The 25,557-nt window shown below is 40.0% G+C and overlaps 1 long non-coding RNA gene across 1 annotated transcript; it reads right to left on the reverse strand.

The window, feature by feature from the left end:
• Window positions 1-12,049: 12,049 nt before the first annotated feature.
• LOC117504717 lies at window positions 12,050-23,073 on the reverse strand. Its single transcript, XR_004558887.1, has 3 exons — window positions 22,046-23,073; window positions 14,004-14,012; window positions 12,050-12,059 (listed from the first exon to the last, which is right to left on the reverse strand). It is a non-coding gene; the product is annotated as an uncharacterized LOC117504717 (long non-coding RNA).
• Between the last annotated feature and the right edge of the window lie 2,484 nt (window positions 23,074-25,557).

Raw genomic sequence — 25,557 nt, forward strand, 5'->3', positions numbered from 1 at the left:
TGTTTCAAATCCACCAATCTCAGCTGAAGATGATGCACAAGAACATTTGCTTTCTACAGGTGGTTATGAGGTTTCTGATTTACACACAACTGTCTGTCATGTTACCAGTAGGCAAGAAGACGGCACCGGCTGTGTCAATATGACATTTGACCTCAACATTCACCCAAATAATTAACCTGTGGTTGACCTTGCCAGGGCAAATGTGTATGTGTGTGAGAATATGGTAATGTCTGGAACAGGTTATTAAAAAAAAAAAAAAAAAAAAAAATGGAATGATTGTGCAAGGAAGAGACAGGTGAGGGGAGCCATCAAGACATGTAGATGCCTCTGACAGAGCTAATAAGCGTCTGTGACTGGAGCGACTGCTCATCGTGCAACTTTAGTCTGTTGCATCACCACTTACACAGCTTTATGCTGGAGGGGAACAGAAGAATTTTCATTCAAATGAATTGATTAAATCTTGGCTCGAGTCTCCCATGTGCCTTCTGGCAAACTAGGTGAAATTTCACTTTTTTGAATGGAAATTTTGATGCTTTGTAGCTTGTGTATAGTCTAAATAATCGCTGTTGAACCCAAATATTTAAATAGATGAAGTTTAAAACAGTACACTCATTACCGTAGTTACTTTATTTCCTTTGCGCCTGGTCCCGTGGGTGCTCACCTGCCAATCACATCGCAGTATCGCTTTCGGGTGGCTAGAAGCACGCGCGTTCAGCAGCCAATTAGCGAGCAGCGCCGTGTGTCTGCGCACGCGCTGGCTTCAGAAGGAACTGCCGGTGAATGCTAATAAGGAAAAAAAAAAAAAAAAAAAACCTGTGATTAATGTGAAATATTTTTGAAAGGACACATCGTTGACAGTGCGACTTTAGCGAGCGTGAAGAGTGAACTGTTAGCACGAGCAGCTGGCTAGCTAACAGCCTCGTTTCCATGGATACGCGTTCTGACGGGATTTGAATTGACTCAACTGGTAAGGTTTTTTATTTAGATTTTTTATTATTCGGCTTGACTTGTATAATAGGGATCTGTTAAGTAGGTACGATTTGCAGCTCAGAAGGATGCTCTGTGTCGATATTTGCGTGCCCACGTGATGAGGTGACGTCAGCATGGACGCTCTGAGCAAGACACCGATCAACACGGTTTTTCTTGGATTCGGGATAATTTTGGGGCGCTAAATCCGAATCTGGTGTTAGTTTTTGCCAATCACATGACGTTTTAGAGAGAAGAGTTTTGTTTTTTTTCCCTGAAACCTAAAAAAAAAAAAAAAAAACACATTGCGTTGAAGCATCCATATATGGAATAATGTTTGTAATGGAAGGCTCCCTTACTCCCTTAATGCATTTCCAAAACTACTTTTATGCTTGCACCCTTCTTGAGCATTATTGGCCACACTATACAAATACTAAATAAGTGATGTATATTTAAAAAACATACAATCTGGAGAATTATGCTAATCACAGTTAAGGCGCCACCGAAAAGGTAACTTTTTCTTAGTTTTGTGTCTTTCTCAGAATTAAATTTGCAGTTTTAAACCAAAAGTATCCGAAAATGTAACACTGTCACTTTAAAACAATCAGTAGCGTTACATAAATCCAAAACGCACATCGGCACAAAAGCAGTCACATTAAGATGTCATTTTTTTTATAGCTGATCTCTTATGAACTGCATAAGGGACATCTCTCATCAACCTCCAGTAATAATCTGCCATCATGTTGCAGTTCCATTGACCTTGGTAATGTTCTTCTATCACGTTGATGTCCTGACGGAAATGCTCGTCCTGCTCCTCACTTACATGGACAAGGTTTTCGGGAAAGTCACTCAGGTGGCTGTGCAAGTAGTGCACTTTAATGCTCATCCTGCTCACTAGTTCTTGCAGGCTGAGGAGAAGCTCCTCCTCCATCTCTATAATTGTCAGCTTTCTCATTTCCAACTAACTTATCTTGGATCAGATTGTTTAGTTCGGACTGGCTATACAGAGAACCTATCTGTATCCCATGCCTCCTGCTATATCTTCTTTTTCATCATAATAAGTGGATGAAGACATGGAAGAAGTAAACTCATCCTCATCAATGTCTGGGAGCTTGTTGAAAACAGGTACAGCAGATGGAACGTTGGGGTTTTGTGTTTGTTTTTCTTATTAAATCCCTTGACACTTAGAAGGCAGAAGTAGGCATCATCTAAGTTGGTTTTCAGTTCTTTTCAAACCATTGGCACACCAAACTTGAGCTCAGCGTTCTTTCCGTGAGACCGGGATCACAGTGTTTCGACAAAAGTTGTGCAAACTTGGTGAGGTGCCCAATTTTTGTCCCGTCACCAAGTGGTACTCTGAAATAAGCAAGGTACACTCTTTTGACAAAAGTATTGCTGTTAATTCTTTGAAGTGGTAAAGTGAAGCAACCACTGATTATACCAGAAAATATCTGGGTCATTGCAGCGTTTTTGGAAGTCGTAGACATGTTAACCTTACTCTTAACCTTACTACTTTGTCTGGAAACGGCTATTTTTCTAACTTTGTGGCTACTTCTCGTATTAAACATTGAAGCAAAAGCTGCAGTCTCCCACACCTCTTCAGGGCCATAAACAATATTATGGTCCTTTGTTCACATTTCGCAAACCTGGTTTAAGAACTGCTTTTGAAGTTGCTTTTGGGTAGCAATCCATTTTTTTGCGTTTCCATTTTTTTTTTTTTTTTTTTGCGTAATCCATCAATGGGTGATTCTTTAACTAAGGGCACTATTGGCCTTGTAAATGTAATTTCCACCACACCATTGCCTTACAATATAAAGCGCCTTGGGGCAACTGTTTGTTGTGATTTGGTGCTATATACATGTACTCTGATGTCACTGTTTATCTCCATAGAAACTACCCAAACAATCTTTCATACAAACTGTTTAGGGACATTACAGTGTTGTGGAAATTACGGCAATAGTGTGGGACAACTACATTTTGTTTAAAAAAAATCACAACAGTTGTATGACATTGAATACCCCAATTATGTTTTGATTATTTTACTGATATTTTATTCAGAGATATTTTAAAACATTAGAAAAAACGTTTCTTTACCATTCATTTTTATCATTGAAGATCAAAAGTCTGGGTGTGGGACATGCACAAAACGGCAATATTTGCATATAATAATGCTGAAAAAAGGTGAAAAAGTCATCATAGACTACTAGAACAAATGTCTTAATACACTTTCATTGTAAAGGTAACTATAAAGCTAGGACATCTTACTACTCATCACAAATTGAAGAAAATAAGAACAACCCCAGGTTTCTTTTCGGCACTGTAGCCAGGCTGACAAAGAGTCAGAGCTCTATTGAGCCGCGTATTCCTTTAACTTTAACTAGTAATGACTTCATGACTTTCTTTGGTAATAAAATTTTAACTATTAGAGAAAAAATTACTCATAACCATCCCAAAGACATATCGTTCTCTTTGGCTGCTTTCAGTGATGCCGGTATTTGGTTAGACTCTTTCTCTCCGATTTGTTCTGAGTTATTTTCATTAGTTACTTCCTCCAAACCATCAACATGTCTATTAGACCCTATTCCTACCAGGCTGCTCAAGGAAGCCCTACCATTAATTAATGCTTCGATCTTAAATATGATCAATCTATCTTTATTAGTTGGCTATGTACCACAGGCTTTTAAGATGGCAGTAATTAAACCATTACTTAAAAAGCCATCACTTGACCCAGCTAATTATAGGCCAATCTCCAACCTTCCTTTTCTCTCAAAAATTCTTGAAAGGGTAGTTGTAAAACAGCTAACTGATCATCTGCAGAGGAATGGTCTATTTGAAGAGTTTCAGTCAGGTTTCAGAATTCATCATAGTACAGAAACAGCATTAGTGAAGGTTACAAATGATCTTCTTATGGCCTCAGACAGTGGACTCATCTCTGTGCTTGTCCTGTTAGACCTCAGTGCTGCTTTTGATACTGTTGACCATAAAAATTTATTACAGAGATTAGAGCATGCCATAGGTATTAAAGGCACTGCGCTGCGGTGGTTTGAATCATATTTATCTAATAGATTACAATTTGTTCATGTAAATGGGGAGTCTTCTTCACAGACTAAGGTTAATTATGGAGTTCCACAAGGTTCTGTGCAAGGACCAATTTTATTCACTTTATACATGCTTCCCTTAGGCAGTATTATTAGACAGCATTGCTTAAATTTTCATTGTTACGCAGATGATACCCAGCTTTATCTATCCATGAAGCCAGAGGACACACACCAATTAGTTAAACTGCAGGAATGTCTTACAGACATAAAGACATGGATGACCCCTAATTTCCTGCTTTTAAACTCAGATAAAACTGAAGTTATTGTACTTGGCCCCACAAATCTTAGAAACATGGTGTCTAACCAGGTCCTTACTCTGGATGGCATTACCCTGACCTCTAATAATACTGTGAGAAATCTTGGAGTAATTTTTGATCAGGATATGTCATTCAATGTGCATATTAAACAAATATGTAGGACTGCTTTTTTGCATTTGTGCAATATCTCTAAAATTAGAAAGGTCTTGTCTCAGAGTGATGCTGAAAAACTAATTCATGCATTTATTTCCTCTAGGCTGGACTATTGTAATTCATTATTATCAGGTTGTCCTAAAAGTTCCCTGAAAAGCCTTCAGTTAATTCAAAATGCTGCAGCTAGAGTACTGACAGGGACTAGAAGGAGAGAGCATATCTCACCCATATTGGCCTCTCTTCATTGGCTTCCTGTTAATTCTAGAATAGAATTTAAAATTCTTCTTCTTACTTATAAGGTTTTGAATAATCAGGTCCCACCTTATCTTAGGGACCTCTTAGTACCATATCACCCCAATAGAGCGCTTCGCTCTCAGACTGCAGGCTTACTTGTAGTTCCTAGGGTTTGTAAGAGTAGAATGGGAGGCAGAGCCTTCAGCTTTCAGGCTCCTCTCCTCTGGAACCAGCTCCCAATTCGGATCAGGGAGACAGACACCCTCTCTACTTTTAAGATTAGGCTAAAAACTTTCCTTTTTGCTAAAGCTTATAGTTAGGGCTGGATCAGGTGACCCTGAACCATCCCTTAGTTATGCTGCTATAGACTTAGACTGCTGGGGGGTTCCCTTTTTGCTCTGTATGCACCACTCTGCATTTAATCATTAGTGATCGATCTCTGCTCCCCTCCACAGCATGTCTTTTTTCCTGGTTCTCTCCCTCAGCCCCAACCAGTCCCAGCAGAAGACTGCCCCTCCCTGAGCCTGGTTCTGCTGGAGGTTTCTTCCTGTTAAAAGGGAGTTTTTCCTTCCCACTGTCGCCAAGTGCTTGCTCACAGGGGGTCGTTTTGACCGTTGGGGTTTTTCCGTAATTATTGTTATTGTATGGCTTTGCCTTACAATATAAAGCGCCTTGGGGCAACTGTTTGTTGTGATTTGGCGCTATATAAATAAAATTGATTGATTGATAAAAGTGTGAAATTTCCCCTTTTTTCTGTTTTACATACAATATGATCAAAGGACATAAGTGCCCGTAGTCTAAGAATCACCCCAATACGGTACATGCAGATTGCAAAAACAAAATGTGATAGAGGAAATCTGAGCTCCGATTCCGATTCAGCACTCCAAAATTACCCTGAATCAGTTCTTCAAAGTCCGTGCAAGAAAATTTTGTATTTATTTATTTTTGACCAGTGTTATCAATCTGTATGTTATTGACCATTGTCACAGTACAGGGGGTAATCCATACTAAACTAGAGTTGCATTTTAATTTAACCTTTATTTAACCAGGTTAGTCCAATTGAGTTTGAGACCTCTTTTGCCAAGGAGACCTGGACAATTGTAAAGGTTCCAATTCACCTAACCTGCATGTCTTAAATGTGGGAGAAAACCGGAGCATCCGGAAGAAACCCACGCAAACACAGGGAGAACATGCACACAGAAAGGCCACAGGTGGGACTCGAACCCATGACTTTCTTGCTATGAGGCAACAGTGCTGCATACACTTATTTTTTTCAAAATTTATTCATTTTTCCTTTGTATACTGTTTTGAATAATGCAATCATTTCTGGACTAATGCAGTCTACAGTACATTGGATGCTGGATGGAAAAATTTTGCCCACTTTATCAGTATCTGATAATATACAACTGTACCTTTGTGTTGCCGTCTTCACATTTGCACTTGTTATGAGTTGTCCTCCCTTTGTGCTGCAAAGCACGTAAGTAAAAGATCAGCGCACATAAATGTGCACACATGATGAAGACACGTCTCAGTTTTCCTGACTGCCAATGCCAGACTAACCTGCCATTAAGCATTTGACATCTGCTATCAGCAGTACTCAAGATGAAACTACAGACTGCACCAAGATGGACTATTTGTACCTCAATAACTGACTGGGTTTTTTTTTTCTTCATCTTTTGTAAAAAAAAAACAAAAAACCTTGTAGCTGTTAGAATGGCCTAAGCAGTGGGTCACTCCTCTGAGTCTGGTCTGCTTGAGGTTTCTTCCTCAAAAACACTAGAGGGAGATTTTCCTTAGCACTGTAGCCTGTGTGCTTACTCGGGGTGATGTGCTTTGAGGCAGTGTGGTTGTGATTTGGTGCAGTATAAAGAAATATAAATAGAATTTTCTCACTGCTGTTTGTATCTTAAAAGAAAAAAAAAAAAGTGTCTGATTGTATCTGTGCCTGGTCACTTTTCAATTCAAGAATCTGTTACAAGATCCAGCGGTGGTCGGTGAAAACTCCGCTTTGCAAAGGGGATTGTCAGTGTCTTGCGCAGTGTCTTGACACGTCAGCCACATTCTGAAGAAAGGCAGCTCATATAGACATTTTGTCATCAGTCAGTTCTGTTGACCCTGACTGGTGTGACGATGAGCTGAACTATTTTTAACACTAAAATTTTGGCAGTTCAACACATCTGGGTTTCATGCGCTACCAGGGAGGCTTTAAACGGGATGGGGATAAAGTTTCTCTCTGGCCCCTCATCTCTTGTTTGCTTTTGTTATCCACTGAAGGCCTGTTGAGCAATGTTTTCTGGGGGAGATTGACTTCTTCACACCTGGAGCTGCTTCATGCAGCTCCGTGCCAGATCTGTAAATTTGGCGACCTTACTTATTAATCGTACCAATTCTTTCTCTTGGTTGAAGCTCAATCAGTTTGGATATTTTTGGCGTGAAGTGTGTGTCAGAAATGAGTAAATGTGAGTTCGGCCACTGCTATGCTGCGACAAGGAAAATGGGCTGAAAAGAACCCAGTGTGGGTCCGAAGCCATCTGTGTTGACCAGTACCAGAATTCTGAGTTACGACTGAGAAGCAACTCTTTGGGATGTTTTCCTCAACTTTGACCTTAACCTCAGAAGAAATCCTTCAAACCAAGCTGCCTCCTGCTTTTAACTGCGTGTAAAATTGTTGAGATATGGCAGATAAACGTTGTCCTCAAACGTGAGCTCAACTGTCAGTTAAGCCGGCTTCTGTTCAGTGTTGTGTGGAACGTTTATTCCATTTGCCATACAATGGAAAAGGGGGAAAAGACAACAACCTTTTTGTAACTTCAATCCATACATCGCCCGTGTGTGTTTTTATTTAAAAAATTTGACAGGGATCATGTAGTTATTTGGTTCTTCCAACTTGCAACAGTCTTATCCTGTTGCACAAGTTGTTTTATCACCCTGATTTAAAAACAAGTCACAAAGGTCATTTAAAAAATGAGCAGTGTTGCTGGCTGGTGTGAAATATTTTGAGTGAAAACAGAGTTTTTCAAATGTAGGATTTCAAAACAATTTATAACTTGTGAGGCAATCTAAGTGTGAACATTCTTCCAGCATGGCCCAGAAGACCAGTTTGTTTTCCAAAAGATTTCACAAATAAATTAGAAAAAAGAAAATAATAAATCGATCTACAATCTACTGTCAGGTTTGACCAGATGTTGTCCACTTGAGTACTTTAAGGAAAGTTGTTTAAACTCTGAAATGTCCCGTTTGACGTGATGTGATGGCCTGTAAGTTGTGACTTTCTGTGTTACTGCATCGTGTGTGCAGCATTTAATCATGTCTTCATACGTTCCACTCGACATGCGTTGCATTACATTTGTCTTGGCTTTCACCGTGATTTAGCCGAGCCGATGAAACTGCCTTGGAAATTCTTTGAAAACTGGAGTAATTTGTTTCAAATATAAAGCACAATTGATCATTGATGTATGTATTTATTTAGCTCATTATTTGAAAAGAAATGACAAATTCCTTAACATAGTGTGATTACCATTCAAAAAAAGATCTTTCTGTGAGAATTTCTTTTATGCTTTTTTTTAAAAAATACCATACACATTTTCTACCAGGCTGCACCACATTAACACAGTGTAAAGCATTTTGGCTTTTCAAATTACTTGTTGGACAGTGATGATTAGTAGTTGCTCTGCTTTGACCGGCTTGTCAGTCATGTAGCCAACTAGGTTAGTGAGTGTTGACCATATTGACAACATTTATGTTGTTGACATTCCCACCAGCAAAATGTCAGGTGTCTTATTCTATAGAAAGTAGAACAAAACAGTCCGACTATAAAACATGTTGAAACTTGTATTCTCAAAAGCTGTGTCCAAGGTTCCCAGTTTGGAATTCTGACTTGAGGGGATAGTTGTTTTTTTTTTTTTTTCCTCCTGACTTTTCTTTCTAGGAAGTAAGAAATTGTGCGTTTCCTTGTCAGGATGAAGACAGCATTAGATTTTGTTCAGCGTGAGCAGACTGTGGGGATGACTAAGATATTTGTGTGGGAATGTGAGTGTCTCTTCTTAATAATGACTATCTGTATTACTGAGCTCAGTCCCTGAGAATTCACATGGGGATCACGTTACTGACCTGCTTGTGGCTTCTACATTCTTCTCACACCTCAGACACACACACACACACATACACGCAGGTGTGTGAGGTTCTATTCTCATTGCTCATACCATGGTATTCACACAGCAACACTTCTTTGGAATTTTGTCATTATGGAAGCAGAATGTGGAGAAATGGGCAGGAAGTTAAGCATTGAAATGCCAAACTCCCCCCCACCCCAATTTTTTTTAATGTGTCATTTGTCTTTCTCTAGGATCTCTGTCTATCAGTCATCCTGTTCCCAGGCTGCCATTGTATTGGTGTAATGTGCAAATTCAAGGTGTCACCATGAAGTGACACATCTCTGAAGTCACCTTTCATTTCTCTTTTGATTCTTTTAATGTGGGGAATGACCAATAAATCATGCACACAGAGGACGTTTTTGAGTAAACGTGCTTATGGATTTCACATAAATTCCAAATAAGCCCGACAAGTGGAGATGTCTGAAATCCAATCCATCCCACACTGCTGCAGCTCTGCTCTTGTAACCTCACCTGGTTACAGCGTGGATGTTCCCACAGCTTCAGTCGCAGCTCACCGCATCAACTGCTCCTCATGTAGCGCATAATAATAATCACACTGACCTCAAACAAATGATCCAACATGAAGTCCACACTCATCCTCCTCACAGCACTCGGTTGTTTTACATATTGTACACACAGTGTCAGGCTAACTTAGAGCCTGGTTACTGGATTGCACTTAAAGGCATAAAAAGTACGATATAATCAGAATGGGAAATTGAAATTTCAGCTGTGTGTTAAAGATGCCCCAGAAATGAGGCATTATGGATCTCAGGGTGGAGCAAATTCCAGAAACCTCCATAAATATTTTTAAATGCACATTACATTTGAGTTCCTGCCCACCTCAGGACAGCCGTATCACATATTTGATAATTAAAGGACTTTGAAGTAAACTGCCTTCCACTGTATCTTTAACCACATACTTGGCTGCTTGAAAGGTGGTAAGTGGCTGCTGCTGTGGCGAGTGCTAACAGGAGCAGACAAAGGAAAAGTGTAAGGTTAAAAAGGGCAAAAAGAACAACTAAAACTTACAGTACTTAAACAGAAATACAGGAAAAAATACAACCACATTATTTTTAATTACTGAACAGTGCTGTAGAGAAATCAGGGTTTTTTCTAAACAGGGAAATGGGGGAACTGTGCCCCTGTGTTTTGGCTCCGCCCCCTTGCCAAAATGCAGTTTTTTTTAACGTTATTCCTAGCATACAGCCTTCTCCTCACCGATCAATTCTTCCATAAATACGTAACATTGATGCCATGAAAAAGCAAGCCCATTGCGAATGAACAGCGTCTTTTCTTTTTCTTTTCAAAATGCTAAAAACGTGGCAAAATGACAGTAAGAATGCATAGACATGCCCAATTTCATGCAGCTCCTACGCTCTGTTGTTGTTGTTGTTATGGTCCTTCACGAAGGCTCAGAATGCCCCATTTTGAGCTCAGATTTCAAAAGCTACACTTGTCTTTGCGTGTCCTCCTTCACCACACCCACAAACCTCCTCTTTCACAATCCTCTTCAGTTTTCTAAGTGATGCTTCATCCTCAGCATCCTTCTCCTGATATATCCCACACTCCTCTTCACATTTTGTCTCAAAACTGTCCTGCTTTTGTAAAACAATCATTTCCACATAAATTCAGCATCATTTCATAATAAAGGACAGTGGACTGATCAGAGAGCACAGCAGCAGTTGCTGCTACGTCATTTCAGAGCATCAATTATCGCCTCATTTCTGCTTAAAATGGCCTTGTTTCTGCTTAAAACTGACTTTAGAATGATTTAAGAGGTTTTACCTTGTCATCTAATAATCACATTAATCCCTTTGATTGCTTTTGTCCCAAACTAGCTGCCATGGTCCCAAAAGACGCATGCACAGTGAAGGCAGGGTGGACCAATTTTTAGGGGGGCTCGTTCGGTCTGCGACACTGGCATGTTTTTATTCAAGCGCCTTGAGGCAACTCTGTTGTGATTTGGTGCTATATAAATGAAAATAAATTGAAATTGAAATCCTCCTCTAGAAGGTGTGTCTCTTGTAGAAATACTATTTTAGAGTCCATGTCTTTTATTTGTGACTTGTTTTACTTTTGTAAACTGCTGTAATCCCCTGCAGTTCCATATATAACCAGATGAAGATTTACTCCTTGTAACTTTTTAAGCAAATCTAAATTTTCAGATTTGGAATTAAGTTGCATACTATCACATAATTAGCCATTTTTACAAATGCTGTATAATTACCTTGCTACATAAAAAAAATGTGAGAATCTTAAAAAAAACCTGGATATTAAAACATATCTGACATAGTGAACTTGAACCCCTCCCCTTTATCCACCCCTGTGGATCTCCCTCCCTCCACTTTCTGACTCCTACTATCACTTGGGACTGAGCAGTCTCACCAGTCCAGACTAACCAAAATAAAGTCATGGTTACCTCTGCTGTTTGCACCACAGCCAGACATAACTATTCTCTGCTATACGTTTCTGCAGGACTGTGTTAATGTGTTTATATGGTTGCATAATTTACTATGCCCCATGAACTGAAAGTATGCACCCATAATTGTTGTAACTGGAATAATTACAAACTAAAAACATGCGCTAAATTTGCAATAAAATAGTTGCAGAATAATTTCTGTTTAAGGAAAATATAGTCCCACATCAGCCGTCTGTATTCTTCTGGATCCTTTTCAGAAACTCTTGAGCCTCCGCTGGAGTTTTAAATGCGTGAGTCTTCTCTTCCTAAGTCACCAGTAGTTTTGCCGGGTAAATCAGTCCGTGCTGTATCACAAGTTTGCACAACTCCTCTTGGACCGGGTCAAATTTTTTTCCATAGCTGGTGCATCCCAGCAGCCAGGTCTGAATAAAACCATACCTGCTGCTTTTTGTAACAAATATCTCTTTTAACACGTGCTGCAGCAATGACAGCTTGCTTCTCCTTAACATTGAGAAATCTCATTATAAGCTTGAGGTGGCACATTGCAGTTTCTCCTCGGTCCAGTCCGATGTGCTCGCTCTATGACCAACTGCGTTTGCAATGTTTCGGTGCCGAGCACTACTGGTAGTCGTGATTCCAAAAACGTGCACGCGTCTCATCCTTCAGCTCCCTCTGGCAGGTTTATTAACCTCAAGTTATTTTTCCTGGACTGGGCCTCCAGGTCCATGACTTTATCCTCCAGAGGTTTTTTTCTTGGACTCCAGTGTGCTCACTTTAGCTCTCAGAGTTTCAGTGTCTTCCTCGGCGGTAGTTTCTCGCTCTGGGCAATCACTTATCTCTCTTCTCATGCTCTCAATTGCTCGCATGACTCTGTCAAATCTCAAGGAGAACTCAGTTTTTGGGTGACAATAGTGAGAAATAAAAATTATCATACAGACAAGAGTCACAGGGTGACTATCTGCTTTAGCATATTACCAATAACAAATAAATAAACCAAACCACAGTCACAAGCAAATGCAAGTGATCATTTATAAAAAATTCCAATCATTCACTTTCCTCCATTCAAACTGAACATTTTGTATGCGGGTGATTCTTTAACTACGGGCACTATTGGCCTTGTAAATGTAATTTCCACCACACCATTGCCTTACAATATAAAGCGCCTTGGGGCAACTGTTTGTTGTGATTTGGCACTATATACATGTGCTCTGATGTCACTGTTTATCTCCATAGAAACTACCCAAACAATCTTTCATACAAACTGTTTAAAGGGACATTACAGTGTTGTGGTGGAAATTATGGCAATAGTGTGGGACAACTACATTTTGTTTAAAAAAATCACAACAGTTGTATGACATTGAATACCCCAATTATGTTTTGATTATTTTACTGATATTTTATTCAGAGATATTTTAAAACATTAGAAAAAACGTTTCTTTACCATTCATTTTTATCATTGAAGAACAAAAGTCTGGGTGTGGGACAAGCACAAAACGGCAATATTTGCATATGATGATGCTGAAAAAAGGTGAAAAAGTCATCATAGACTACTAGAACAAATTTCTTAACACACTTTCATTGTAAAGATAACTATAAAAGTGTGAAATTTCCCCTTTTTTCTGTTTTTCATACAATATGATCAAAGGACATAAGTGCCCGTAGTTTAAGAATCACCCTTTTATAGATATTACAACAGACAGTATGTCTACATCTTACTGCCCTCCTGTTTCTCCTCTCCATTTGGCACCACCATGTGAACTGTGCCAGCATTAGCTCTTTGCTCCTCAGTTAGCTTGGCTTGTTTTGACTTTTCACTCACTTCTTGACCAGTTTTTGCTGCTTTAGGGATTATCCTGTGGACACGCACACATTAGCACTGTCATTTCTAGCAGAGAAAATATTTAAAAAGAAATGAAGCATGAATCGCAGAGCAACAACACGAACGTCCTCACATGACTGCCATAACCGGACGTCTGAATTCAGTGACACTGAGGCTGGATTCTAGTGTTGTTTAATGCCCTTAAGTGGTACAGAAAGCCTGCTTGGCCCATGACTCTGCAGTCTCCTCCCTGATGGTAGCAGGCTGAAGAGGCAGTTTAATGGGTGGGTGGGATCTCCCTCAATGAAGATGGCCTTGCGGGTGAGGCAGGTGTTATATATGTCTTGGACGGGGGAGAGAGAGGTTCCTGTGATCTTCTCAGCTACTCTCAGTATGCCCTGCAGGGTCCTGTGACAGGATGAGATGCAGGCACCGTACCACACTGTGATGTGAAAGCTGGAACATACCATTCAACAAAGCATGTTCCAGCTTTCACAGAATTTGTTCCATTGAAAGAATGGCAAAACATTCATTATTTGTTTTCTATAACGGCTAAAATAGATCCCTGTCATGTTATATTATATTAATTTACAAACAGCAGAAAAGAGACTTACATTTTGGTACCTCCTCAGTGCGGCGAAAAAAATAACGTCAGAAATGAATCCAGCTTTTGGTGCGTCACTGCTGCTTTGACATCAACAATCAACACAAACTTTAAATAGGAGTCCAAAAATAATTCTGACGATGAAGTCCGCCATGTCGTGCATCAAATTGTCATCCGTTAGCAAAACAAACTCTGCCATGTTTGTTTTAAAGGTAAGCGCCGCCCGGCTTCTGTGAGCATGCATGTGGTGCGCGGTAGGGCTGAAACGATTATTCGAGTTATTCAAGTAACTCGATTACAAAAAAATTCTTTGCCTCGAGCTTTATTTAATTCATGTCGCCAGCTCCTGTATCATTGTTTCCCCCGGACTGTAATAATTGCCAGACAAGACTTCATGCAGCGCAATCTAGTTCTCTGGCGATGGCGGAAAATGAAGATACCGGTGTGCGTAAAAGGCAGAAAATGTCTAAAGTTTGGGATCATTTTACACTTCGTAAGGCGGACAATATAGTGCAATGTATACACTGTAAAGTGGACCTGGCCTCCCATAACAGTACTTCGTCAATGCTGCAACACCTCAACCGAAAGCATCCTCATGTGAACTACTGCACTTCTCCAAGTGGACTTGGAGCCTCTAAAAGGTAACGTATTTTAAGATTGTTAACGTTAACTGATATGAACACTACCGCTTGTTAGAATTTCAGTAATTATGTGTAGCTTGTGTGTTATGTGTCAATAGTGATGAGACATAGGCTAATAAGTAGGCTAACAAGAGCAAATGCACCAAAATCATCAAATCAATTCATATCTCTCACTCTCTCTCTCTCACACACACACAAAATAAATAATAGATGACACGATTCATTAGCATATATTTACTTTTGGACAACTTTAGCATTTGTTATAGCCTGCAAATGAATGTCTCCCCCACACACACACAGCACATCACAGCGACGCATGGACAGCTTTGTCCGGAGAGGACCCTCATGTACTGTTGAGGAGGCCGTGGTTTTGACCAACAGCATTTTAAATATGCTCATCACAGACATGCGCCCACTGTCCATGGTGGAAGACACAGGATTCAAGAATATGATCAAAACATTCAATCCCAAATACACCATTCCCTCAAGAACATACTTCACAAATATGATGGGGCAAAAATACTCAGAAATAACTGAAAAATTACAAAGTGTTCTTAAGGACATAGAGTCTGTTGCACTAACAACTGACGTTTGGACGAGTGTGGCTACAGAGGCTTATCTGGGGGTCACGTCATTTCTTGGTAGACGATTCGGAACTGAAGTCCCTCTCCCTTCCTACAATGCCTCTAGAGGAGAGGCATACAGCCACAAACATTGCAGATTGGCTGGAGGAGACTGCTACCAAATTTCACATTCCTTTTGAGAAGGTGAAGGCAGTTGTCCATGACAATGGGGCCAATGTAGTGGCAGCTGCCAGAATTCTGAAAGAGAGACATGGATGGGCCTCTGTCAGATGTGCAGGACACACACTGAATTTAGTTGTGCAGAATACACTAAACAATAACAAAAACATTGCAAGTTGTGTTGCCTCTGCAAGATGCCTGGTGGAGCACTTTAAAAAGAGTGAACTGGCCTGCACAAAACTTAAAGAAAAGCAGCAGCAAATGGGAGTGCAACAGCACATGTTGGTCCAGGAAGTCAGTACCCGGGGGAACAGTCCACTTCATATGCTGTCCAGGCTCCTTGAGGAGAGGTGGCCAGTGACTGCTGCGCTTTCCGACCCTGCAGTCAACCCACGGGGAAAACATCACTATTTGGATCAGAAGCCTGAGCAGTGGATATTGACTGAAGAGCTGGCTCAGGTTCTTGAACCTTTCGAGGGGGCTACAGTGTTCCTTAGTGGGGAGCAATATGCGACCCTGTCTGCGCTTCCTCAGCTGGTACAAACACTGAAGAAATCCACCATGAATTCAGCTTTTGAAACTGCACCAGTGAAGACATTTCAGGGTCTTGCAGCTCAACAGATCACTGACAGGTGGGAAGATCTGTTTGTATTTAAACCTGAGGACCCTAACACTGCCCTACTTGCTGCTGCCATGGACCCCTGCTTCAGAAAACTTAAGTTCTTGTCTTCTGAGGAATCATTTAAGGTCCAAAGCACAATTCAAACAATGGCACTAACTGTCAAAAGGCAAGAGTCCAATGTGCAGGGAAATGAATCCACCACCAACATAGAAAGAGACTCCCCAGCTACTCAAGCCCAAGGATCAGCTCACAATGTTCTTGGATCTTCATCAGACTCCAGTAGCAATGAAGAAGTGGGTAATGATGAGAATCAAAATCAAGAGGTCCAGAGGGAAGTCTTACAATATTTTGGTGAACACCTTCTCTCCAAAAAAGAGGATCCACTGTCATGGTGGAGAGCAAATGCAGTAAGATACCCAACCCTGGCTAAGCCGGCAAAGTCTTTTCTCAGTATTCCAGCCACCTCAACACCCTCAGTGTTGTGTGTTGGGGGGTTTGGCTGGACATTTTGGTGTTGTTTTCTTTTCTTTGCTCTCCAGGTGATATGCAAACTGGGTTTTTGTCTGTGGAGAAGGTGCTGGCAGAAGAGTCCCTCACCCTCATCAGCATTATTGGCTGCACTTGTGGAGGATGTTCACGTGCAGGCCTAATGACTTGCAGCACCTGTGGATGATGCTCACGTGCAAACTTAAAGACTTTCAGCTGAAGCAGATAATGAGATGGCGTTATGCATTTAAGCCATGAGTGATTCGAGCAGAATTGCCGGGAACTCGACCTTGTGACGTTCGTTTGTGAGACGCTGAAGACCGCGCCAGGGTTTGACACATCGTGCCTGTGAAGGAGGACGGGTGAGGGACACATGCTGTCAGCACACATCAGAGGTGATGATTGTCTGAATAAGTGTTAACAGTAATTTGGTATTTTGTTACGCAGTATATTTGAACATTGATGAGAATTGTGCAGCTCGCTTCTCACTGCCGTGGCGTACGGAATGATGATCCTCCACCTGTTGTGAGAAGCTTCTCATTTACATAAAGCTTAAATTCAGACCTGAATGTGTTGCTGATAGTGTGTGCCTCTGAAGGATATTTGTTGTAGCTCTGTTGACTTACCTCACCTTTTCCATCCTTCACAGAGTCAGTTTGTCGTATCCACCTGGGGAGTGTTCGGCGGTGAGTCTGGGTCCAGAAGCGTCGGGCTTCGATCCATTTGGGCGCTGGAGAGCGCGCCGTCCTTCACCTCGCCAGACAACCGCACATTTATGTTGTACACAAATTAGTGCACAGAAGGGAAATAAATTTGTTTTGTTTTTGGAACCGCTTTCTGGTTATTTAGCGCTGGGTTCAGTCAGACGCTGGTCCGCTCCTCAATCCGCGTCTGCTCATAACACTCAGAGCGCTTTTTCTCTGCTGGTGGGAACATTGCCTCAAAGCGTAGGGCTAGCCTCACCTCTGACCATGTCAATATGCTGACCTTTTTGCATTGTAACCATCATTTGCTCATTTAAAGGGATGTATATGCTTTGCACACTACTACAAATTCTCTCTCTCTCTCTCTCTCATGCATTGCTAAGACAAGCACTCACCTTCTTGAACAAAGATGAACATTATACTCTACTTACCTCATCTGGATTCAGTTGGAAACTGAACTGTACTGTTTAAGTTGAATTATTAGTGATATTTGAGTTATTTACTTACTTTTGCATTTTTGTACCTTTTATACTTTTTGTTGTTTATTCTCAGGTACCCCCTTTTCCTTTTTATTTAAAAAAGGATGCACCTTATTTGTCCTTTTATTTCAATTTTTGTCATATACATCAAAAATGTTTCACAAAGTTTGCATAAATGGGCTTAGTTCTGAAGCCAATAAGCCAAAGATTAAGCTTTGAGTGTTGAGTTGAGTTTAAATAAAAACCTTTTTTGGAGAGGAATAAAAATCAATTGCTTGTTCATTTTTAGAGGGCTTTCATGTTATACAACCCTTGGCAAAAAATATGGAATCACCGGCCTCGGAGGATGTTCATTCAGTTGTTTAATTTTGTAGAAAAAAAGCAGATCACAGACATGACACAAAACTAAAGTCATTTCAAATGGCAACTTTCTGGCTTTAAGAAACACTTTAAGAAATCAGGAAAAAAAATTGTGGCAGTCAGTAATGGTTACTTTTTTAGACCAAGCAGAGGGGAAAAAATATGGAATCACTCAATTCTGAGGAAAAAATTATGGAATCATGAAAAACAAAAGAACACTCCAACACATCACTGGTATTTTGTTGCACCACCTCTGGCTTTTATAACAGCTTGCAGTCTCTGAGGCATGGACTTAATGAGTGACAAACAGTACTCTTCATCAATCTGGCTCCAACTTTCTCTGATTGCTGTTGCCAGATCAGCTTTGCAGGTTGGAGCCTTGTCATGGACCATTTTCTTCAACTTCCACCAAAGATTTTCAATTGGATTAAGATCCGGACTATTTGCAGGCCATGACATTGACCTTATGTGTCTTTTTGCAAGGAATGTTTTCACAGTTTTTGCTCTATGGCAAGATGCATTATCATCTTGAAAAATGATTTCATCATCCCCAAACATCCTTTCAATTGATGGGATAAGAAAAGTGTCCAAAATATCAACGTAAACTTGTGCATTTATTGATGATGTAATGACAGCCATCTCCCCAGTGCCTTTACCTGACATGCAGCCCCATATCATCAATGACTGTGGAAATTTACATGTTCTCTTCAGGCAGTCATCTTTATAAATCTCATTGGAGCGGCACCAAACAAAAGTTCCAGCATCATCACCTTGCCCAATGCAGATTCGAGATTCATCACTGAATATGACTTTCATCCAGTCATCCACAGTCCACAATTGCTTTTCCTTAGCCCATTGTAACCTTGTTTTTTTCTGTTTAGGGGTTAATGATGGCTTTCGTTTAGCTTTTCTGTATGTAAATACCATTTCCTTTAGGCGGTTTCTTACAGTTCGGTCACAGACGTTGACTCCAGTTTCCTCCCATTTGTTCCTCATTTGTTTTGTTGTGCATTTTTGATTTTTGAGACATATTGCTTTAAGTTTTCTGCCTTGACGCTTTGATGTCTTCCTTGGTCTACCAGTATGTTTGCCTTTAACAACCTTCCCATGTTGTTTGTATTTAGTCCAGAGTTTAGACAGCTGACTGTGAACAACCAACATCTTTTGCGTGATGATTTACCCTCTTTTAAGAGTTTGATAATCCTCTCCTTTGTTTTAATTGACGTCTCTCGTGTTGGAGCCATGATTCATGTCAGTCCACTTGGTGCAACAGCTCTCCAAGGTGTGATCACTCCTTTTTAGATGCAGACTAATGAGCAGATCTGATTTGATGCAGGTGTTAGTTTTGGGGATGAATATTTACAGGGTGATTCCATAATTTATTCCTCAGAATTGAATGAGTCCATATTTTTTCGCTCTGCTTGGTCTAAAAAAGTAACCGTTACTGACTGCCACAATTATTTTTCCTGATTTCTTATAGTGTTTCTTAAAGCCAGAAAGTTGCCATTTGAAATGACTTTAGTTTTGTGTCATGTCTGTGATCTGCTTTTTTTCTACAAAATTAAACAACTGACTGAACATCCTCCGAGGCCGGTGATTCCATAATTATTGCCAGGGGTTGTATAACACACTATTGATATATGTGTTTAAAAACACAAAAGTGTAATTTATCCGTTTACTCGATTAATCGTTGAAAAAATCGACAGAATACTCGATTCCAAAGATGTTTGATAGCTACAGCCCTAGTGCGCGTTCACGTGTGTACTTCAAAAAAAAAAAATTACTGTATTTCCTCAGTGCAGCGAAAAAAAATCACGTCAGATGGCTTACAGCGCAGTGGATTTGTTTTGTGTATGTGTGTGTGTGTGCGTGTGTTATGTGCGCGTGTGTGTGTGCAGAGTGCAATGGTACTAAACGTATGGAACCAAAATTGCACTCTAAATGGTTCCAAATTGCACTCTAAATCCAATGCAACACAAGTGGTACAAATAATCCATGTCATGTGACATACAAAGCACCAATCAAATGACAAGGATCCACTCAGCTGTTATATAACATGGGAGATTGAAAGCCAGTGGTTCTGAGTCAGATGACTTTCCAGTTTCTTGTTGGGTTTTCCTTCAGCATCCTGCGACAAAGAGCTGCCTTATCAAAGGCTTAATGATGTTTGTTGCTGTATTGCATGAATAAGTACATTGTTTCAATGCCCAGCAAAGTATTCTGATAGAACCGTTCCCACTGATTCTGAAATTTCTATTCCCAATGGCCGGTAGTCAGGGCAGCAGGGTTAAAACAGTTGTATTGTTCTGAGTTGGTTTGAGCGCTTGTCTGGCCCCACTTAGTCTCTTCAGGATGTTTTGAGTTTTCTGTGTGTGCCTCTGCGTGAATGCTTTCTCCAGCTTTATAAACCTCGTTTCCTGGCTGGTTCTTAGAAAAACAGAGTGCGTGTTGGGTAATAAAGCAGGAGTCGCATAAGGAACAGCAGCTCTGTTGATATGAAGGGTGTGATGGATGTGTTTTGTGGAGACGGAGGGAAAATGGCTGCAGTATGAAGGGAATGCAGATGTGGAGATAAGTGTTGTATGTAGGTGATCGGAGGGTGTGTGAATGTGTCCGGATGGGTGGTGTTGCATTGGAAGCCAGCGGGTCTTTGTTAATGTGCCCATGATAACGTAACGGGTCAGAATAACTGATAAAGTATTAAATATTTGGGGCAGATTGCGTCAATCAGAAACTCAGTCCAAACTGTTGGATTTTGAATTGTTCCAATTTTATAAGCAATAACTTTAAATGGCGGCACAGGGATGAATTACCAGTGATGACTCACAGCTTATATTTGTCTGTCCACTTTCCAACACTTCTCTGGCCCATTTTAGCCAGGGCCACAGGTTAGGTTACGTGGCCTACTGTTTTGCTTGCTCCAACTGAAGGATCCCAAGATGTTTCCATTCCAGGTGTACTGTGGTTTCCACTGGGCTATAATCTGTCAGCATCTCAGAAATAGGCCAACGTCTAAGATGGGCTCCTTTTCCACTGGAGTACCTCAAGGGTCAGTGCTTGGACCCCTATCCTTAAATTTTTTTTATACCTTCTTAATTCATGACCTCATCCTGTGATGGAAAGTCATCTCAACTAGCATTTCTATCTATGATCTGAATCCTTTAGTCACTCTGCAGCGTTTGCAAGTTAACGTTTCATGTGTAAACAACTGATATATTTCGAGCTTCAACTTCTGGCTCAGTTACATAATAATCCAAAACACCATTCTCCATCCCAATCCACAAGCTAATACCTCTCTCTAGATCACTTATTTATGTGAACTATGAAATACATGCACAAAGTCAGCTGCAGGTCAAATCCACCCAGAGGGGCTAAATCACCGATCCCTGATTTCTGATTCAGAGGTTCTCTTTCTCAGTCTATGATGAACAGTTTCACCCCTAATTAGAAGCAGCTGTGCCTTTTTATTCTGTGTAAGAAAACTGAGTCAGAGATGTGGCAGAACCGTGATGGAGTCCAACACCCACAGAAAACATGTTGGACTGCGGACTCACAGAAACAGCTCTTAGTACAGTCATAGGACAGGATCGCCTGTGGCAAAGACCCCAGTGCCACATGTGATAATGTTTAATCGCACTTGGACACTGAGCACGCTCTTTGTTTTTCCACCAAGTCACAAGTGTGTGCATGAGCCATTTTCATTCCTTCTTGACCATTTGTTTTGTTTGTTTGTTTTCTACAATACTTCAGCAATACTGCAGTATTGCTGTTGTCATTTTAAATTAGCTAGCATGCATCCATTGAGCCAGACATGAAAAATAATTTTCAACATTCTGTTTACCATAATGTGTCATTCAGTTTAGTGGTCTCTCTGAAATCAATATTTATTATCTGTGATGAGGTGAGTGTGGCAGACCTGTGCAGCCAGTCAGACTTCACTGGTTGAGGTTAAAGTCTAGGTTTTTTTTCCTTGCACTTTACCTTTGAGTTTCAGTTGGGACTAACGGACCTGCACTTGATTTACCTTCATTGCAGTGGAACCATTTAGTGCAGCTATAAATCATTTCAACAACCCTGTCAGGAGTCTGCAGCTCCAGACAATGAGAGCCTTTCAAGTATTTCACACACAGTTGCCACCTGACCTGCAGCAGGTCTCTGTGTTACGTAGATAAAAGCAGTAACAATTACATCCCCGTCTGACATCAAGCACTTTATTTGAGCACCAAATGTTGCAAAGAATATTTATTTTTAAAAGGCACTGGACAGTCATTAGAACTTTACATGTACATTCCTCAAGTGGCCTCACATAGGTTTTTAAAAAGGGATATGTACTGAACAGTATCGACATTCATACACAGTGATCTGAAGGTGTGGTGTGTATTTAAAAATCAACAAAATCAGATTTTTTTAGTGTTCTTCAAAAATCCCACATAAGTAAGAACAAAGCAGTAAGTGTCAGGGTGACAGAATAAATAATTTCTCCCTAATAGTTGACAGTTACAAAAGTGACCAGACGATGATTGTGAACAGTCTTGTTGCACCAAAGTAAACAAAATCAGGCAAGACACTGAAACACCAGTTTCACGTGGAAGAATATATAATATTTATATTTAAAACCCGCATCTATGCTTCATTATATGTAAGCCACCTTTTACATTTCTGTTCCACTTGTAGCTTCTTTAGCTATGAGCAGATTATTTATTTATTTTGAATGGCCTGAAGATGAAAAATGTCAAATATTTTGAGAGGGCAAAATGCAAAGATTTTTGTGAAAAAGAATTCACGAAAATGTGGACTCTTTGTATATTTTGACCTCTTTTACATAGACTTGTAAAATGCAAGCAACATTTCTGATTCATGTGTTTACATGAATTCCTGTCTTGTTTTTTTATGCCATCAGTTATGGAGATGTTTTATGAACAGAAACAGAAGGTGGCAGGTGCTGATCAGAACTGGAAGGCGTGGTCTGATTGAGCGGTAAAGAGGAGATTTTGTTGGTGATGACAGACGAGTGCAGTCATTCTGCTGGGTGCTCCTCATAAACAACGTGCAAACTTCAGTGCTTCCAGCAGGGTTTCATTAGCAACCAGCAGGAATCACAAAACAACAAACCGTCCAAATTTAACAGAGCAATCTGTGTATTAAATCCCAGCAGCACTACTATAAAAATAGCATTGCAGTCCATTATAACAAGGTTAGATTGACAATATTCACATTACAACCCCTGGCAAAAATTATGGAATCACCGGCCTCGGAGGATGTTCATTCAGTTGTTTAATTTTGTAGAAAAAAAGCAGATCTCAGACATGACACAAAACTAAAGTCATTTCAAATGGCAACTTTCTGGCTTTAAGAAACACTATAAGAAATCAGGAAAAAAAATTGTGGCAGTCAGTAACAGTTACTTTTTTAGACCAAGCAGAGGGAAAAAAATATGGAATCACTCAATTCTGAGGAAAAAATTATGGAATCATGAAAAACAAAGGACCCTCCAACACATCACTGGTATTTTGTTGCACCACCTCTGGCTTTTATAACAGCTTGCAGTCTCTGAGGCATGGACTTAATGAGTGACAAACAGTACTCGTCATCAATCTGGCTCCAACTTTCTCTGATTGCTGTTACCAGATCAGCTTTGCAGGTTGGAGCCTTGTCATGGACCATTTTCTTCAACTTCCACCAAAGATTTTCAATTGGATTAAGATCCGGACTATTTGCAGGCCATGACATTGACCCTATGTGTCTTTTTGCAAGGAATGTTTTCACAGTTTTGCTCTATGGCAAGATGCATTATCATCTTGAAAAATGATTTCATCATCCCCAAACATCCTTTCAATTGATGGGATAAGAAAAGTGTCCAAAATATCAATGTAAACTTGTGCATTTATTTATGATGTAATGACAGCCATCTCCCCAGTGCCTTTACCTGACATGCAGCCCCATATCATCAATGACTGTGGAAATTTACATGTTCTCTTCAGGCAGTCATCTTTATAAATCTCTTTGGAACGGCACCAAACAAAAGTTCCAGCATCATCACCTTGCCCAATGCAGATTCGAGATTCATCACTGAATATGACTTTCATCCAGTCATCCACAGTCCACGATTGCTTTTCCTTAGCCCATTATAATGTTTTTTTCTGTTTAGGTGTTAATGATGGCTTTCGTTTAGCTTTTCTGTATGTAAATCCCATTTCCTTTAGGCAGTTTCTTACAGTTCAGTCACAGACGTTGACTCCAGTTTGCTCCCATTTGTTCCTCATTTGTTTTGTTGTGCATTTTCGATTTTTGAGACATATTGCTTTAAGTTTTCTGTCTTGACGCTTTGATGTCTTCCTTGGTCTACCAGTATGTTTGCCTTTAACAACATTCCCATGTTGTTTGTATTTGGTCCAGAGTTTAGACAGCTGACTGTGAACAACCAACATCTTTTGCGTGATGATTTACCCTCTTTTAAGAGTTTGATAATCATCTCCTTTGTTTCAGTTGACATCTCTCGTGTTGGAGCCATGATTCATGTCAGTCCACTTGGTGCAACAGCTCTCCAAGGTGTGATCACTCCTTTTTAAATGCAGACTAATGAGCAGATCTGATTTGATGCAGGTGTTAGTTTTGGGGATGAAAATTTACAGGGTGATTCCATAATTTATTCCTCAGAATTGAGTCCATATTTTTTTCCCTCTGCTACTGACTGCCACAATTATTTTTCCTGATTTCTTATAGTGTTTCTTAAAGCCAGAAAGTTGCCATTTGAAATGACTTTAGTTTTGTGTCATGTCTGTGATCTGCTTTTTTTCTACAAAATTAAACAACTGAATGAACATCCTCCGAGGCTGGTGATTCCATAATTATTGCCAGGGGTTGTATAAATCGGTAAACTTCACTTTATTCTCATGTTGGATGTCTGCAATTATATTTTACTATTGCAAATAATAATTATGTAGATAAAGAGCACTTTGAATTTGTTTTCTGATTTAAAAAGTCGTGGGCTAAAACATAATTTTTGTTGGGAAATATGGTCATTTAAATGCTATTAAAACAATGGCAATATGTGCACATTGTAAATGGAAATTTGCAGTGCTTGGACATCTTTTGAAATTCAAAATAAAAGCACACTGACTGTGGGAGATGGTAGATGAAAGGCACTCTGCTCCCTCACTATGTCACCGTAAATCTCAATGAAAAGTTCAAATAAATGGATGTTATCTCATCTTGGGGTCAAGTTGACAAAATGGGGGCAACTGCGGTGGAAAGTGTGAGACATGGAAGACCAAGAAAAACCTTGGTTTTGGTTTCGTATTGCTGGTTTTCAAAGGATTAATAAACTTAATAATGAGTAATGTAACCTGTCATACCAGAACATTTTGGACTCCTAGATTTCCTTGGCAGTTCTGAATTGTGTCAGATATTGATACAAAATTTAATGAGTCAAAGGAAACCTTCATAAATTCAAAGTAATTTTAAATGGTATTTGTGCTTACTGGGGTGATTTTTGCCTGTGAGTAAATTTTTATAAAAATCTTAAGAAAGCTGAGGAATAAGTATGCAAAAATAGAGAAAAATAGGAATGTGGCAAAACATCTTCATGTTAATGTCGCTGTTACAGGGAAAATCAAAGCAAGCAAGCCGCTTTTGTTTTATTAAGGTCTTTGTATTGAAGCGCCCATGTGAACTGATCCCTCCAAACACACTGACCACACACTGTTTCACAAATCAGTGTGTTGGTGATTATGTGTGCAGCTGTGGGTGTACTAAATGGACTGCATTTATGTCACGCTTTTCCATATGCATCAGACGCTCAAAGCGCTTTACAATAAT

Source organism: Thalassophryne amazonica, chromosome 23, assembly GCF_902500255.1.
Source record: "Thalassophryne amazonica chromosome 23, fThaAma1.1, whole genome shotgun sequence".
Lineage (NCBI taxonomy): Eukaryota > Metazoa > Chordata > Actinopteri > Batrachoidiformes > Batrachoididae > Thalassophryne > Thalassophryne amazonica.